Source organism: Triturus cristatus, chromosome 5_2, assembly GCF_964204655.1.
Source record: "Triturus cristatus chromosome 5_2, aTriCri1.1, whole genome shotgun sequence".
NCBI lineage: Eukaryota > Metazoa > Chordata > Amphibia > Caudata > Salamandridae > Triturus > Triturus cristatus.
In genome coordinates, this window is record NC_140588.1 from 552533547 (window position 1) to 552551728 (window position 18182).

General features: G+C 33.4%; 7 non-coding genes across 7 annotated transcripts; all 7 read left to right on the top strand.

The window, feature by feature from the left end:
• Window positions 1–2445: 2445 nt before the first annotated feature.
• On the top strand, window positions 2446–2517 carry TRNAQ-UUG (transfer RNA glutamine (anticodon UUG)). Its single transcript has one exon. It is a non-coding gene; the product is annotated as a tRNA-Gln (tRNA).
• Window positions 2518–4962: 2445 nt separating this feature from the next.
• Window positions 4963–5034, top strand: TRNAQ-UUG (transfer RNA glutamine (anticodon UUG)). The gene has a single exon. It is a non-coding gene; the product is annotated as a tRNA-Gln (tRNA).
• A 2445-nt stretch (window positions 5035–7479) lies between these two features.
• On the top strand, window positions 7480–7551 carry TRNAQ-UUG (transfer RNA glutamine (anticodon UUG)). The gene has a single exon. It is a non-coding gene; the product is annotated as a tRNA-Gln (tRNA).
• A 2445-nt stretch (window positions 7552–9996) lies between these two features.
• Window positions 9997–10068, top strand: TRNAQ-UUG (transfer RNA glutamine (anticodon UUG)). Its single transcript has one exon. It is a non-coding gene; the product is annotated as a tRNA-Gln (tRNA).
• A 2445-nt stretch (window positions 10069–12513) lies between these two features.
• On the top strand, window positions 12514–12585 carry TRNAQ-UUG (transfer RNA glutamine (anticodon UUG)). The gene has a single exon. It is a non-coding gene; the product is annotated as a tRNA-Gln (tRNA).
• A 2445-nt stretch (window positions 12586–15030) lies between these two features.
• Window positions 15031–15102, top strand: TRNAQ-UUG (transfer RNA glutamine (anticodon UUG)). Its single transcript has one exon. It is a non-coding gene; the product is annotated as a tRNA-Gln (tRNA).
• Window positions 15103–17547: 2445 nt separating this feature from the next.
• On the top strand, window positions 17548–17619 carry TRNAQ-UUG (transfer RNA glutamine (anticodon UUG)). The gene has a single exon. It is a non-coding gene; the product is annotated as a tRNA-Gln (tRNA).
• The last annotated feature ends 563 nt before the right edge of the window (window positions 17620–18182 follow it).

An 18182-nucleotide genomic window follows, 5' to 3' on the forward strand; every position in this document is an offset into this window, starting at 1 on the left:
TTTTATGACTCTTGACCAAATCATTTTCTTTCAAGTGTATTCATTAATATCACATATCTAATACCGGTAGGGTGAACAATTAATTTATTGATTATACTCTAAAAGTTTATTAGATGTGAGCAAATAATAGAAATTTTACAATACCTGGAAACTAAATGGCTCAAAATAATGAGAGATTTTACAAACTCACTCTGGTTTCTCAAACTCATCACAGGGGCCTGATGCAAGACATTACTTTTTAAAATCTTACTGTTATTGTTAAGGCGAACAAGGAACTTTTTCATTGCAAAGCATTCATTAAAACAAAACTTGAGGAGTCAAACTTTGTATTACGGGGACCGAAGATGTGCAGTTTGAATAATAATCTTGAAATTCAGACGTACAAAGATTTTACACACTGATTTTCAACAGTAAATCCACAACCAAAAAAGTTGAATCTTTTGAAAGACATGTCAAAGGTGTGAATCTGAAATTCACTTTAAAAGACATTTACAATGAAATGCACTGTGTAAGTCCAGCATGTTGTCAGCTAAGAAATCAGCAAAAATGAACTATCTCATTACTGGCCATATAGATGAGAAAGGAAAATAAACTCATGTTTACAATGTGGATGTGAAAGAACAGTTTCTAGGTTCAGCTTCAATATTTATGTTAATGAATAATTGATATGTTCATATTGTCTAACAGCTATCTAGACGGATAAAGCTATGTATGCATCTATACATACTTATGCGTTCATACGCATCAGTATAAAACATTGATATTATGTTTTTTCTACACCAAATTCTAAAAAATGAGTTAAACAGTGAATCTCATAATTGTAGTAGGTCCCACCGAGATTTGAACTCGCATCGCTGGATTCAGAGTCCAGAGTGCTAACCATTACACCATGGAACCCTCTCACACAAGAGTGACGTTTCCATTGAGACAAAAGAGAGCGCATCAGTGATGGCCTTCTCTTATATTGATAAAAAGATATCTCATTTGAATGGTCATAGTGGATAGAGCTTTAATGTGATTTGATTCTTTTCAGCTATATTCTCTATAAAAGTGTTAAATATTCAAATGTTTATCTGAATATAAAAGTTATATCACAATGTTCATCTTTGCCTGTAGCATAATAAAACAGTCTACATTTCCAGACTACTGAAGCAATGTCTCTGTCTCCTGCATGGGTGGCTCCATAGAGCAATGGTTGGCAATTTGGACTTTGCATCCAATGATCCGATTTGAAACCTTGGAGGGACTTTTTTTATTACTCTTGAGCTTTTCCATTTCTTCATCTTTGTTCATTGATAGCTCAAATCCAACACCAGTAGGTTGAAAGAGTCAATTATTGAATGCTTTCAAAATGTCCATCAGCTTGAACAAGTTACATCAATACAAACTTTAAAATACTTTGACATCAAATTTCTTCACAAAGTAGTTAGCCATTATAAAATCATATTCTGATTTTCTCAAACGCATTTCAGATGGGTGATTCACAGCATCACTTTTTTAAGCTTTCCCGCTATTGATAAGGCGAAAATAGCACATTTTGAATGAGAAGTTTTCTTCAATCAAACATAGAGGAACCCAAATGATGATCTCATTCAGCTAGTAAAAATGTTGTTTTATATTAGTATGGAAATCGTGAAAAGAAAATGTTTTTCATGCTGATTTACAACAGTTGATCTCCAATCGTAAAATATAAGCTTTTGGTCGGAGGCATCACAGGTACTGATCAAATTCTAATTTTTGAACATTGTTCACAAATCATATGATATGCTTTATATACATAAACTGTATTGTTGGATCAATACTGAGTAAAAAGTGACTATCTCAATTTCAGGACATATAAAAGAGAAAGAAGTAGAAACTCATGTTTCAAATGCTGAGAGGCAACAACTGTTCATGATTTTCACCTCCACTAATTATATTTATTTTTATAATCTATATGTTTATATTTTCCTATAAATATACAGAGACATATAGCTATATATACAGAGATACATATGTACAGGTTGATTTTTACATGTTTATAAGTAAATGTGATGTTGTTCCAAATAAAACTTCTAAGAACTGAATGGAAAAGAAAATTGTAAAGTCCAGATAAGTCCCACTGAAATTTGTACTCAGATCCCTGTTTTCAGAGTCCAGAGTGCTAACCATGACACCATCCACCCTCCCGTACCAGGGTGAGCTTTCCATTTTGACAGAAGAGATTTGCCTCAGGGGGCAACTTATCTTTCATTGAAAAATATTATCTCACATAAAAACCACTGTTCAACAGAGTTATAACGTTATTTGAGTCTTTTGGGCAACATCCTTCCCCAACATAGTTCAATATGCAAAAGTTTACCAGAATAGGAAAGCAATCCAATACAGTTTCTCTTTGACAGTAGAATATTAAAAACTTTGACATTTCCACATTCCTGCAGCAGTTTATGCTCCTTTCACATGGGAGGTTCCATGGTGTAATGGTTAGCACTTTGGACTTTGAATCCAATGATCCGAGTTCAAATCTCGGTGGGACCATTTTATGACTCTTGACCAAATCATTTTATTTCAAGTGTATTCATTAATATCACATATCTAATACCGGTAGGGTGAACAATTAATTTATTGATTATACTCTAAAAGTTTATTAGATGTGAGCAAATAATAGAAATTTTACAATACCTGGAAACTAAATGGCTCAAAATAATGAGAGATTTTACAAACTCACTCTGGTTTCTCAAACTCATCACAGGGGCCTGATGCAAGACATTACTTTTTAAAATCTTACTGTTATTGTTAAGGCGAACAAGGAACTTTTTCATTGCAAAGCATTCATTAAAACAAAACTTGAGGAGTCAAACTTTGTATTACGGGGACCGAAGATGTGCAGTTTGAATAATAATCTTGAAATTCAGACGTACAAAGATTTTACACACTGATTTTCAACAGTAAATCCACAACCAAAAAAGTTGAATCTTTTGAAAGACATGTCAAAGGTGTGAATCTGAAATTCACTTTAAAAGACATTTACAATGAAATGCACTGTGTAAGTCCAGCATGTTGTCAGCTAAGAAATCAGCAAAAATGAACTATCTCATTACTGGCCATATAGATGAGAAAGGAAAATAAACTCATGTTTACAATGTGGATGTGAAAGAACAGTTTCTAGGTTCAGCTTCAATATTTATGTTAATGAATAATTGATATGTTCATATTGTCTAACAGCTATCTAGACGGATAAAGCTATGTATGCATCTATACATACTTATGCGTTCATACGCATCAGTATAAAACATTGATATTATGTTTTTTCTACACCAAATTCTAAAAAATGAGTTAAACAGTGAATCTCATAATTGTAGTAGGTCCCACCGAGATTTGAACTCGCATCGCTGGATTCAGAGTCCAGAGTGCTAACCATTACACCATGGAACCCTCTCACACAAGAGTGACGTTTCCATTGAGACAAAAGAGAGCGCATCAGTGATGGCCTTCTCTTATATTGATAAAAAGATATCTCATTTGAATGGTCATAGTGGATAGAGCTTTAATGTGATTTGATTCTTTTCAGCTATATTCTCTATAAAAGTGTTAAATATTCAAATGTTTATCTGAATATAAAAGTTATATCACAATGTTCATCTTTGCCTGTAGCATAATAAAACAGTCTACATTTCCAGACTACTGAAGCAATGTCTCTGTCTCCTGCATGGGTGGCTCCATAGAGCAATGGTTGGCAATTTGGACTTTGCATCCAATGATCCGATTTGAAACCTTGGAGGGACTTTTTTTATTACTCTTGAGCTTTTCCATTTCTTCATCTTTGTTCATTGATAGCTCAAATCCAACACCAGTAGGTTGAAAGAGTCAATTATTGAATGCTTTCAAAATGTCCATCAGCTTGAACAAGTTACATCAATACAAACTTTAAAATACTTTGACATCAAATTTCTTCACAAAGTAGTTAGCCATTATAAAATCATATTCTGATTTCCTCAAACGCATTTCAGATGGGTGATTCACAGCATCACTTTTTTAAGCTTTCCCGCTATTGATAAGGCGAAAATAGCACATTTTGAATGAGAAGTTTTCTTCAATCAAACATAGAGGAACCCAAATGATGATCTCATTCAGCTAGTAAAAATGTTGTTTTATATTAGTATGGAAATCGTGAAAAGAAAATGTTTTTCATGCTGATTTACAACAGTTGATCTCCAATCGTAAAATATAAGCTTTTGGTCGGAGGCATCACAGGTACTGATCAAATTCTAATTTTTGAACATTGTTCACAAATCATATGATATGCTTTATATACATAAACTGTATTGTTGGATCAATACTGAGTAAAAAGTGACTATCTCAATTTCAGGACATATAAAAGAGAAAGAAGTAGAAACTCATGTTTCAAATGCTGAGAGGCAACAACTGTTCATGATTTTCACCTCCACTAATTATATTTATTTTTATAATCTATATGTTTATATTTTCCTATAAATATACAGAGACATATAGCTATATATACAGAGATACATATGTACAGGTTGATTTTTACATGTTTATAAGTAAATGTGATGTTGTTCCAAATAAAACTTCTAAGAACTGAATGGAAAAGAAAATTGTAAAGTTCAGATAAGTCCCACTGAAATTTGTACTCAGATCCCTGTTTTCAGAGTCCAGAGTGCTAACCATGACACCATCCACCCTCCCGTACCAGGGTGAGCTTTCCATTTTGACAGAAGAGATTTGCCTCAGGGGGCAACTTATCTTTCATTGAAAAATATTATCTCACATAAAAACCACTGTTCAACAGAGTTATAACGTTATTTGAGTCTTTTGGGCAACATCCTTCCCCAACATAGTTCAATATGCAAAAGTTTACCAGAATAGGAAAGCAATCCAATACAGTTTCTCTTTGACAGTAGAATATTAAAAACTTTGACATTTCCACATTCCTGCAGCAGTTTATGCTCCTTTCACATGGGAGGTTCCATGGTGTAATGGTTAGCACTTTGGACTTTGAATCCAATGATCCGAGTTCAAATCTCGGTGGGACCATTTTATGACTCTTGACCAAATCATTTTCTTTCAAGTGTATTCATTAATATCACATATCTAATACCGGTAGGGTGAACAATTAATTTATTGATTATACTCTAAAAGTTTATTAGATGTGAGCAAATAATAGAAATTTTACAATACCTGGAAACTAAATGGCTCAAAATAATGAGAGATTTTACAAACTCACTCTGGTTTCTCAAACTCATCACAGGGGCCTGATGCAAGACATTACTTTTTAAAATCTTACTGTTATTGTTAAGGCGAACAAGGAACTTTTTCATTGCAAAGCATTCATTAAAACAAAACTTGAGGAGTCAAACTTTGTATTACGGGGACCGAAGATGTGCAGTTTGAATAATAATCTTGAAATTCAGACGTACAAAGATTTTACACACTGATTTTCAACAGTAAATCCACAACCAAAAAAGTTGAATCTTTTGAAAGACATGTCAAAGGTGTGAATCTGAAATTCACTTTTAAAGACATTCACAATGAAATGCACTGTGTAAGTCCAGCATGTTGTCAGCTAAGAAATCAGCAAAAATTAACTATCTCATTACTGGCCATATAGATGAGAAAGGAAAATAAACTCATGTTTACAATGTGGATGTGAAAGAACAGTTTCTAGGTTCAGCTTCAATATTTATGTTAATGAATAATTGATATGTTCATATTGTCTAACAGCTATCTAGACGGATAAAGCTATGTATGCATCTATACATACTTATGCGTTCATACGCATCAGTATAAAACATTGATATTATGTTTTTTCTAGACCAAATTCTAAAAAATGAGTTAAACAGTGAATCTCATAATTGTAGTAGGTCCCACCGATATTTGAACTCGGATCGCTGGATTCAGAGTCCAGAGTGCTAACCATTACACCATGGAACCCTCTCACACAAGAGTGACGTTTCCATTGAGACAAAAGAGAGCGCATCAGTGATGGCCTTCTCTTATATTGATAAAAAGATATCTCATTTGAATGGTCATAGTGGATAGAGCTTTAATGTGATTTGATTCTTTTCAGCTATATTCTCTATAAAAGTGTTAAATATTCAAATGTTTATCTGAATATAAAAGTTATATCACAATGTTCATCTTTGCCTGTAGCATAATAAAACAGTCTACATTTCCAGACTACTGAAGCAATGTCTCTGTCTCCTGCATGGGTGGCTCCATAGAGCAATGGTTGGCAATTTGGACTTTGCATCCAATGATCCGATTTGAAACCTTGGAGGGACTTTTTTTATTACTCTTGAGCTTTTCCATTTCTTCATCTTTGTTCATTGATAGCTCAAATCCAACACCAGTAGGTTGAAAGAGTCAATTATTGAATGCTTTCAAAATGTCCATCAGCTTGAACAAGTTACATCAATACAAACTTTAAAATACTTTGACATCAAATTTCTTCACAAAGTAGTTAGCCATTATAAAATCATATTCTGATTTTCTCAAACGCATTTCAGATGGGTGATTCACAGCATCACTTTTTTAAGCTTTCCCGCTATTGATAAGGCGAAAATAGCACATTTTGAATGAGAAGTTTTCTTCAATCAAACATAGAGGAACCCAAATGATGATCTCATTCAGCTAGTAAAAATGTTGTTTTATATTAGTATGGAAATCGTGAAAAGAAAATGTTTTTCATGCTGATTTACAACAGTTGATCTCCAATCGTAAAATATAAGCTTTTGGTCGGAGGCATCACAGGTACTGATCAAATTCTAATTTTTGAACATTGTTCACAAATCATATGATATGCTTTATATACATAAACTGTATTGTTGGATCAATACTGAGTAAAAAGTGACTATCTCAATTTCAGGACATATAAAAGAGAAAGAAGTAGAAACTCATGTTTCAAATGCTGAGAGGCAACAACTGTTCATGATTTTCACCTCCACTAATTATATTTATTTTTATAATCTATATGTTTATATTTTCCTATAAATATACAGAGACATATAGCTATATATACAGAGATACATATGTACAGGTTGATTTTTACATGTTTATAAGTAAATGTGATGTTGTTCCAAATAAAACTTCTAAGAACTGAATGGAAAAGAAAATTGTAAAGTTCAGATAAGTCCCACTGAAATTTGTACTCAGATCCCTGTTTTCAGAGTCCAGAGTGCTAACCATGACACCATCCACCCTCCCGTACCAGGGTGAGCTTTCCATTTTGACAGAAGAGATTTGCCTCAGGGGGCAACTTATCTTTCATTGAAAAATATTATCTCACATAAAAACCACTGTTCAACAGAGTTATAACGTTATTTGAGTCTTTTGGGCAACATCCTTCCCCAACATAGTTCAATATGCAAAAGTTTACCAGAATAGGAAAGCAATCCAATACAGTTTCTCTTTGACAGTAGAATATTAAAAACTTTGACATTTCCACATTCCTGCAGCAGTTTATGCTCCTTTCACATGGGAGGTTCCATGGTGTAATGGTTAGCACTTTGGACTTTGAATCCAATGATCCGAGTTCAAATCTCGGTGGGACCATTTTATGACTCTTGACCAAATCATTTTCTTTCAAGTGTATTCATTAATATCACATATCTAATACCGGTAGGGTGAACAATTAATTTATTGATTATACTCTAAAAGTTTATTAGATGTGAGCAAATAATAGAAATTTTACAATACCTGGAAACTAAATGGCTCAAAATAATGAGAGATTTTACAAACTCACTCTGGTTTCTCAAACTCATCACAGGGGCCTGATGCAAGACATTACTTTTTAAAATCTTACTGTTATTGTTAAGGCGAACAAGGAACTTTTTCATTGCAAAGCATTCATTAAAACAAAACTTGAGGAGTCAAACTTTGTATTACGGGGACCGAAGATGTGCAGTTTGAATAATAATCTTGAAATTCAGACGTACAAAGATTTTACACACTGATTTTCAACAGTAAATCCACAACCAAAAAAGTTGAATCTTTTGAAAGACATGTCAAAGGTGTGAATCTGAAATTCACTTTTAAAGACATTCACAATGAAATGCACTGTGTAAGTCCAGCATGTTGTCAGCTAAGAAATCAGCAAAAATTAACTATCTCATTACTGGCCATATAGATGAGAAAGGAAAATAAACTCATGTTTACAATGTGGATGTGAAAGAACAGTTTCTAGGTTCAGCTTCAATATTTATGTTAATGAATAATTGATATGTTCATATTGTCTAACAGCTATCTAGACGGATAAAGCTATGTATGCATCTATACATACTTATGCGTTCATACGCATCAGTATAAAACATTGATATTATGTTTTTTCTAGACCAAATTCTAAAAAATGAGTTAAACAGTGAATCTCATAATTGTAGTAGGTCCCACCGAGATTTGAACTCGGATCGCTGGATTCAGAGTCCAGAGTGCTAACCATTACACCATGGAAACCTCTCACACAAGAGTGACGTTTCCATTGAGACAAAAGAGAGCGCATCAGTGATGGCCTTCTCTTATATTGATAAAAAGATATCTCATTTGAATGGTCATAGTGGATAGAGCTTTAATGTGATTTGATTCTTTTCAGCTATATTCTCTATAAAAGTGTTAAATATTCAAATGTTTATCTGAATATAAAAGTTATATCACAATGTTCATCTTTGCCTGTAGCATAATAAAACAGTCTACATTTCCAGACTACTGAAGCAATGTCTCTGTCTCCTGCATGGGTGGCTCCATAGAGCAATGGTTGGCAATTTGGACTTTGCATCCAATGATCCGATTTGAAACCTTGGAGGGACTTTTTTTATTACTCTTGAGCTTTTCCATTTCTTCATCTTTGTTCATTGATAGCTCAAATCCAACACCAGTAGGTTGAAAGAGTCAATTATTGAATGCTTTCAAAATGTCCATCAGCTTGAACAAGTTACATCAATACAAACTTTAAAATACTTTGACATCAAATTTCTTCACAAAGTAGTTAGCCATTATAAAATCATATTCTGATTTTCTCAAACGCATTTCAGATGGGTGATTCACAGCATCACTTTTTTAAGCTTTCCCGCTATTGATAAGGCGAAAATAGCACATTTTGAATGAGAAGTTTTCTTCAATCAAACATAGAGGAACCCAAATGATGATCTCATTCAGCTAGTAAAAATGTTGTTTTATATTAGTATGGAAATCGTGAAAAGAAAATGTTTTTCATGCTGATTTACAACAGTTGATCTCCAATCGTAAAATATAAGCTTTTGGTCGGAGGCATCACAGGTACTGATCAAATTCTAATTTTTGAACATTGTTCACAAATCATATGATATGCTTTATATACATAAACTGTATTGTTGGATCAATACTGAGTAAAAAGTGACTATCTCAATTTCAGGACATATAAAAGAGAAAGAAGTAGAAACTCATGTTTCAAATGCTGAGAGGCAACAACTGTTCATGATTTTCACCTCCACTAATTATATTTATTTTTATAATCTATATGTTTATATTTTCCTATAAATATACAGAGACATATAGCTATATATACAGAGATACATATGTACAGGTTGATTTTTACATGTTTATAAGTAAATGTGATGTTGTTCCAAATAAAACTTCTAAGAACTGAATGGAAAAGAAAATTGTAAAGTTCAGATAAGTCCCACTGAAATTTGTACTCAGATCCCTGTTTTCAGAGTCCAGAGTGCTAACCATGACACCATCCACCCTCCCGTACCAGGGTGAGCTTTCCATTTTGACAGAAGAGATTTGCCTCAGGGGGCAACTTATCTTTCATTGAAAAATATTATCTCACATAAAAACCACTGTTCAACAGAGTTATAACGTTATTTGAGTCTTTTGGGCAACATCCTTCCCCAACATAGTTCAATATGCAAAAGTTTACCAGAATAGGAAAGCAATCCAATACAGTTTCTCTTTGACAGTAGAATATTAAAAACTTTGACATTTCCACATTCCTGCAGCAGTTTATGCTCCTTTCACATGGGAGGTTCCATGGTGTAATGGTTAGCACTTTGGACTTTGAATCCAATGATCCGAGTTCAAATCTCGGTGGGACCATTTTATGACTCTTGACCAAATCATTTTCTTTCAAGTGTATTCATTAATATCACATATCTAATACCGGTAGGGTGAACAATTAATTTATTGATTATACTCTAAAAGTTTATTAGATGTGAGCAAATAATAGAAATTTTACAATACCTGGAAACTAAATGGCTCAAAATAATGAGAGATTTTACAAACTCACTCTGGTTTCTCAAACTCATCACAGGGGCCTGATGCAAGACATTACTTTTTAAAATCTTACTGTTATTGTTAAGGCGAACAAGGAACTTTTTCATTGCAAAGCATTCATTAAAACAAAACTTGAGGAGTCAAACTTTGTATTACGGGGACCGAAGATGTGCAGTTTGAATAATAATCTTGAAATTCAGACGTACAAAGATTTTACACACTGATTTTCAACAGTAAATCCACAACCAAAAAAGTTGAATCTTTTGAAAGACATGTCAAAGGTGTGAATCTGAAATTCACTTTTAAAGACATTCACAATGAAATGCACTGTGTAAGTCCAGCATGTTGTCAGCTAAGAAATCAGCAAAAATGAACTATCTCATTACTGGCCATATAGATGAGAAAGGAAAATAAACTCATGTTTACAATGTGGATGTGAAAGAACAGTTTCTAGGTTCAGCTTCAATATTTATGTTAATGAATAATTGATATGTTCATATTGTCTAACAGCTATCTAGACGGATAAAGCTATGTATGCATCTATACATACTTATGCGTTCATACGCATCAGTATAAAACATTGATATTATGTTTTTTCTAGACCAAATTCTAAAAAATGAGTTAAACAGTGAATCTCATAATTGTAGTAGGTCCCACCGAGATTTGAACTCGCATCGCTGGATTCAGAGTCCAGAGTGCTAACCATTACACCATGGAACCCTCTCACACAAGAGTGACGTTTCCATTGAGACAAAAGAGAGCGCATCAGTGATGGCCTTCTCTTATATTGATAAAAAGATATCTCATTTGAATGGTCATAGTGGATAGAGCTTTAATGTGATTTGATTCTTTTCAGCTATATTCTCTATAAAAGTGTTAAATATTCAAATGTTTATCTGAATATAAAAGTTATATCACAATGTTCATCTTTGCCTGTAGCATAATAAAACAGTCTACATTTCCAGACTACTGAAGCAATGTCTCTGTCTCCTGCATGGGTGGCTCCATAGAGCAATGGTTGGCAATTTGGACTTTGCATCCAATGATCCGATTTGAAACCTTGGAGGGACTTTTTTTATTACTCTTGAGCTTTTCCATTTCTTCATCTTTGTTCATTGATAGCTCAAATCCAACACCAGTAGGTTGAAAGAGTCAATTATTGAATGCTTTCAAAATGTCCATCAGCTTGAACAAGTTACATCAATACAAACTTTAAAATACTTTGACATCAAATTTCTTCACAAAGTAGTTAGCCATTATAAAATCATATTCTGATTTTCTCAAACGCATTTCAGATGGGTGATTCACAGCATCACTTTTTTAAGCTTTCCCGCTATTGATAAGGCGAAAATAGCACATTTTGAATGAGAAGTTTTCTTCAATCAAACATAGAGGAACCCAAATGATGATCTCATTCAGCTAGTAAAAATGTTGTTTTATATTAGTATGGAAATCGTGAAAAGAAAATGTTTTTCATGCTGATTTACAACAGTTGATCTCCAATCGTAAAATATAAGCTTTTGGTCGGAGGCATCACAGGTACTGATCAAATTCTAATTTTTGAACATTGTTCACAAATCATATGATATGCTTTATATACATAAACTGTATTGTTGGATCAATACTGAGTAAAAAGTGACTATCTCAATTTCAGGACATATAAAAGAGAAAGAAGTAGAAACTCATGTTTCAAATGCTGAGAGGCAACAACTGTTCATGATTTTCACCTCCACTAATTATATTTATTTTTATAATCTATATGTTTATATTTTCCTATAAATATACAGAGACATATAGCTATATATACAGAGATACATATGTACAGGTTGATTTTTACATGTTTATAAGTAAATGTGATGTTGTTCCAAATAAAACTTCTAAGAACTGAATGGAAAAGAAAATTGTAAAGTTCAGATAAGTCCCACTGAAATTTGTACTCAGATCCCTGTTTTCAGAGTCCAGAGTGCTAACCATGACACCATCCACCCTCCCGTACCAGGGTGAGCTTTCCATTTTGACAGAAGAGATTTGCCTCAGGGGGCAACTTATCTTTCATTGAAAAATATTATCTCACATAAAAACCACTGTTCAACAGAGTTATAACGTTATTTGAGTCTTTTGGGCAACATCCTTCCCCAACATAGTTCAATATGCAAAAGTTTACCAGAATAGGAAAGCAATCCAATACAGTTTCTCTTTGACAGTAGAATATTAAAAACTTTGACATTTCCACATTCCTGCAGCAGTTTATGCTCCTTTCACATGGGAGGTTCCATGGTGTAATGGTTAGCACTTTGGACTTTGAATCCAATGATCCGAGTTCAAATCTCGGTGGGACCATTTTATGACTCTTGACCAAATCATTTTCTTTCAAGTGTATTCATTAATATCACATATCTAATACCGGTAGGGTGAACAATTAATTTATTGATTATACTCTAAAAGTTTATTAGATGTGAGCAAATAATAGAAATTTTACAATACCTGGAAACTAAATGGCTCAAAATAATGAGAGATTTTACAAACTCACTCTGGTTTCTCAAACTCATCACAGGGGCCTGATGCAAGACATTACTTTTTAAAATCTTACTGTTATTGTTAAGGCGAACAAGGAACTTTTTCATTGCAAAGCATTCATTAAAACAAAACTTGAGGAGTCAAACTTTGTATTACGGGGACCGAAGATGTGCAGTTTGAATAATAATCTTGAAATTCAGACGTACAAAGATTTTACACACTGATTTTCAACAGTAAATCCACAACCAAAAAAGTTGAATCTTTTGAAAGACATGTCAAAGGTGTGAATCTGAAATTCACTTTTAAAGACATTCACAATGAAATGCACTGTGTAAGTCCAGCATGTTGTCAGCTAAGAAATCAGCAAAAATGAACTATCTCATTACTGGCCATATAGATGAGAAAGGAAAATAAACTCATGTTTACAATGTGGATGTGAAAGAACAGTTTCTAGGTTCAGCTTCAATATTTATGTTAATGAATAATTGATATGTTCATATTGTCTAACAGCTATCTAGACGGATAAAGCTATGTATGCATCTATACATACTTATGCGTTCATACGCATCAGTATAAAACATTGATATTATGTTTTTTCTAGACCAAATTCTAAAAAATGAGTTAAACAGTGAATCTCATAATTGTAGTAGGTCCCACCGAGATTTGAACACGCATCGCTGGATTCAGAGTCCAGAGTGCTAACCATTACACCATGGAACCCTCTCACACAAGAGTGACGTTTCCATTGAGACAAAAGAGAGCGCATCAGTGATGGCCTTCTCTTATATTGATAAAAAGATATCTCATTTGAATGGTCATAGTGGATAGAGCTTTAATGTGATTTGATTCTTTTCAGCTATATTCTCTATAAAAGTGTTAAATATTCAAATGTTTATCTGAATATAAAAGTTATATCACAATGTTCATCTTTGCCTGTAGCATAATAAAACAGTCTACATTTCCAGACTACTGAAGCAATGTCTCTGTCTCCTGCATGGGTGGCTCCATAGAGCAATGGTTGGCAATTTGGACTTTGCATCCAATGATCCGATTTGAAACCTTGGAGGGACTTTTTTTATTACTCTTGAGCTTTTCCATTTCTTCATCTTTGTTCATTGATAGCTCAAATCCAACACCAGTAGGTTGAAAGAGTCAATTATTGAATGCTTTCAAAATGTCCATCAGCTTGAACAAGTTACATCAATACAAACTTTAAAATACTTTGACATCAAATTTCTTCACAAAGTAGTTAGCCATTATAAAATCATATTCTGATTTTCTCAAACGCATTTCAGATGGGTGATTCACAGCATCACTTTTTTAAGCTTTCCCGCTATTGATAAGGCGAAAATAGCACATTTTGAATGAGAAGTTTTCTTCAATCAAACATAGAGGAACCCAAATGATGATCTCATTCAGCTAGTAAAAATGTTGTTTTATATTAGTATGGAAATCGTGAAAAGAAAATGTTTTTCATGCTGATTTACAACAGTTGATCTCCAATCGTAAAATATAAGCTTTTGGTCGGAGGCATCACAGGTACTGATCAAATTCTAATTTTTGAACATTGTTCACAAATCATATGATATGCTTTATATACATAAACTGTATTGTTGGATCAATACTGAGTAAAAAGTGACTATCTCAATTTCAGGACATATAAAAGAGAAAGAAGTAGAAACTCATGTTTCAAATGCTGAGAGGCAACAACTGTTCATGATTTTCACCTCCACTAATTATATTTATTTTTATAATCTATATGTTTATATTTTCCTATAAATATACAGAGACATATAGCTATATATACAGAGATACATATGTACAGGTTGATTTTTACATGTTTATAAGTAAATGTGATGTTGTTCCAAATAAAACTTCTAAGAACTGAATGGAAAAGAAAATTGTAAAGTTCAGATAAGTCCCACTGAAATTTGTACTCAGATCCCTGTTTTCAGAGTCCAGAGTGCTAACCATGACACCATCCACCCTCCCGTACCAGGGTGAGCTTTCCATTTTGACAGAAGAGATTTGCCTCAGGGGGCAACTTATCTTTCATTGAAAAATATTATCTCACATAAAAACCACTGTTCAACAGAGTTATAACGTTATTTGAGTCTTTTGGGCAACATCCTTCCCCAACATAGTTCAATATGCAAAAGTTTACCAGAATAGGAAAGCAATCCAATACAGTTTCTCTTTGACAGTAGAATATTAAAAACTTTGACATTTCCACATTCCTGCAGCAGTTTATGCTCCTTTCACATGGGAGGTTCCATGGTGTAATGGTTAGCACTTTGGACTTTGAATCCAATGATCCGAGTTCAAATCTCGGTGGGACCATTTTATGACTCTTGACCAAATCATTTTCTTTCAAGTGTATTCATTAATATCACATATCTAATACCGGTAGGGTGAACAATTAATTTATTGATTATACTCTAAAAGTTTATTAGATGTGAGCAAATAATAGAAATTTTACAATACCTGGAAACTAAATGGCTCAAAATAATGAGAGATTTTACAAACTCACTCTGGTTTCTCAAACTCATCACAGGGGCCTGATGCAAGACATTACTTTTTAAAATCTTACTGTTATTGTTAAGGCGAACAAGGAACTTTTTCATTGCAAAGCATTCATTAAAACAAAACTTGAGGAGTCAAACTTTGTATTACGGGGACCGAAGATGTGCAGTTTGAATAATAATCTTGAAATTCAGACGTACAAAGATTTTACACACTGATTTTCAACAGTAAATCCACAACCAAAAAAGTTGAATCTTTTGAAAGACATGTCAAAGGTGTGAATCTGAAATTCACTTTTAAAGACATTCACAATGAAATGCACTGTGTAAGTCCAGCATGTTGTCAGCTAAGAAATCAGCAAAAATGAACTATCTCATTACTGGCCATATAGATGAGAAAGGAAAATAAACTCATGTTTACAATGTGGATGTGAAAGAACAGTTTCTAGGTTCAGCTTCAATATTTATGTTAATGAATAATTGATATGTTCATATTGTCTAACAGCTATCTAGACGGATAAAGCTATGTATGCATCTATACATACTTATGCGTTCATACGCATCAGTATAAAACATTGATATTATGTTTTTTCTAGACCAAATTCTAAAAAATGAGTTAAACAGTGAATCTCATAATTGTAGTAGGTCCCACCGAGATTTGAACTCGCATCGCTGGATTCAGAGTCCAGAGTGCTAACCATTACACCATGGAACCCTCTCACACAAGAGTGACGTTTCCATTGAGACAAAAGAGAGCGCATCAGTGATGGCCTTCTCTTATATTGATAAAAAGATATCTCATTTGAATGGTCATAGTGGATAGAGCTTTAATGTGATTTGATTCTTTTCAGCTATATTCTCTATAAAAGTGTTAAATATTCAAATGTTTATCTGAATATAAAAGTTATATCACAATGTTCATCTTTGCCTGTAGCATAATAAAACAGTCTACATTTCCAGACTACTGAAGCAATGTCTCTGTCTCCTGCATGGGTGGCTCCATAGAGCAATGGTTGGCAATTTGGACTTTGCATCCAATGATCCGATTTGAAACCTTGGAGGGACTTTTTTTATTACTCTTGAGCTTTTCCATTTCTTCATCTTTGTTCATTGATAGCTCAAATCCAACACCAGTAGGTTGAAAGAGTCAATTATTGAATGCTTTCAAAATGTCCATCAGCTTGAACAAGTTACATCAATACAAACTTTAAAATACTTTGACATCAAATTTCTTCACAAAGTAGTTAGCCATTATAAAATCATATTCTGATTTTCTCAAACGCATTTCAGATGGGTGATTCACAGCATCACTTTTTTAAGCTTTCCCGCTATTGATAAGGCGAAAATAGCACATTTTGAATGAGAAGTTTTCTTCAATCAAACATAGAGGAACCCAAATGATGATCTCATTCAGCTAGTAAAAATGTTGTTTTATATTAGTATGGAAATCGTGAAAAGAAAATGTTTTTCATGCTGATTTACAACAGTTGATCTCCAATCGTAAAATATAAGCTTTTGGTCGGAGGCATCACAGGTACTGATCAAATTCTAATTTTTGAACATTGTTCACAAATCATATGATATGCTTTATATACATAAACTGTATTGTTGGATCAATACTGAGTAAAAAGTGACTATCTCAATTTCAGGACATATAAAAGAGAAAGAAGTAGAAACTCATGTTTCAAATGCTGAGAGGCAACAACTGTTCATGATTTTCACCTCCACTAATTATATTTATTTTTATAATCTATATGTTTATATTTTCCTATAAATATACAGAGACATATAGCTATATATACAGAGATACATATGTACAGGTTGATTTTTACATGTTTATAAGTAAATGTGATGTTGTTCCAAATAAAACTTCTAAGAACTGAATGGAAAAGAAAATTGTAAAGTTCAGATAAGTCCCACTGAAATTTGTACTCAGATCCCTGTTTTCAGAGTCCAGAGTGCTAACCATGACACCATCCACCCTCCCGTACCAGGGTGAGCTTTCCATTTTGACAGAAGAGATTTGCCTCAGGGGGCAACTTATCTTTCATTGAAAAATATTATCTCACATAAAAACCACTGTTCAACAGAGTTATAACGTTATTTGAGTCTTTTGGGCAACATCCTTCCCCAACATAGTTCAATATGCAAAAGTTTACCAGAATAGGAAAGCAATCCAATACAGTTTCTCTTTGACAGTAGAATATTAAAAACTTTGACATTTCCACATTCCTGCAGCAGTTTATGCTCCTTTCACATGGGAGGTTCCATGGTGTAATGGTTAGCACTTTGGACTTTGAATCCAATGATCCGAGTTCAAATCTCGGTGGGACCATTTTATGACTCTTGACCAAATCATTTTCTTTCAAGTGTATTCATTAATATCACATATCTAATACCGGTAGGGTGAACAATTAATTTATTGATTATACTCTAAAAGTTTATTAGATGTGAGCAAATAATAGAAATTTTACAATACCTGGAAACTAAATGGCTCAAAATAATGAGAGATTTTACAAACTCACTCTGGTTTCTCAAACTCATCACAGGGGCCTGATGCAAGACATTACTTTTTAAAATCTTACTGTTATTGTTAAGGCGAACAAGGAACTTTTTCATTGCAAAGCATTCATTAAAACAAAACTTGAGGAGTCAAACTTTGTATTACGGGGACCGAAGATGTGCAGTTTGAATAATAATCTTGAAATTCAGACGTACAAAGATTTTACACACTGATTTTCAACAGTAAATCCACAACCAAAAAAGTTGAATCTTTTGAAAGACATGTCAAAGGTGTGAATCTGAAATTCACTTTTAAAGACATTCACAATGAAATGCACTGTGTAAGTCCAGCATGTTGTCAGCTAAGAAATCAGCAAAAATGAACTATCTCATTAC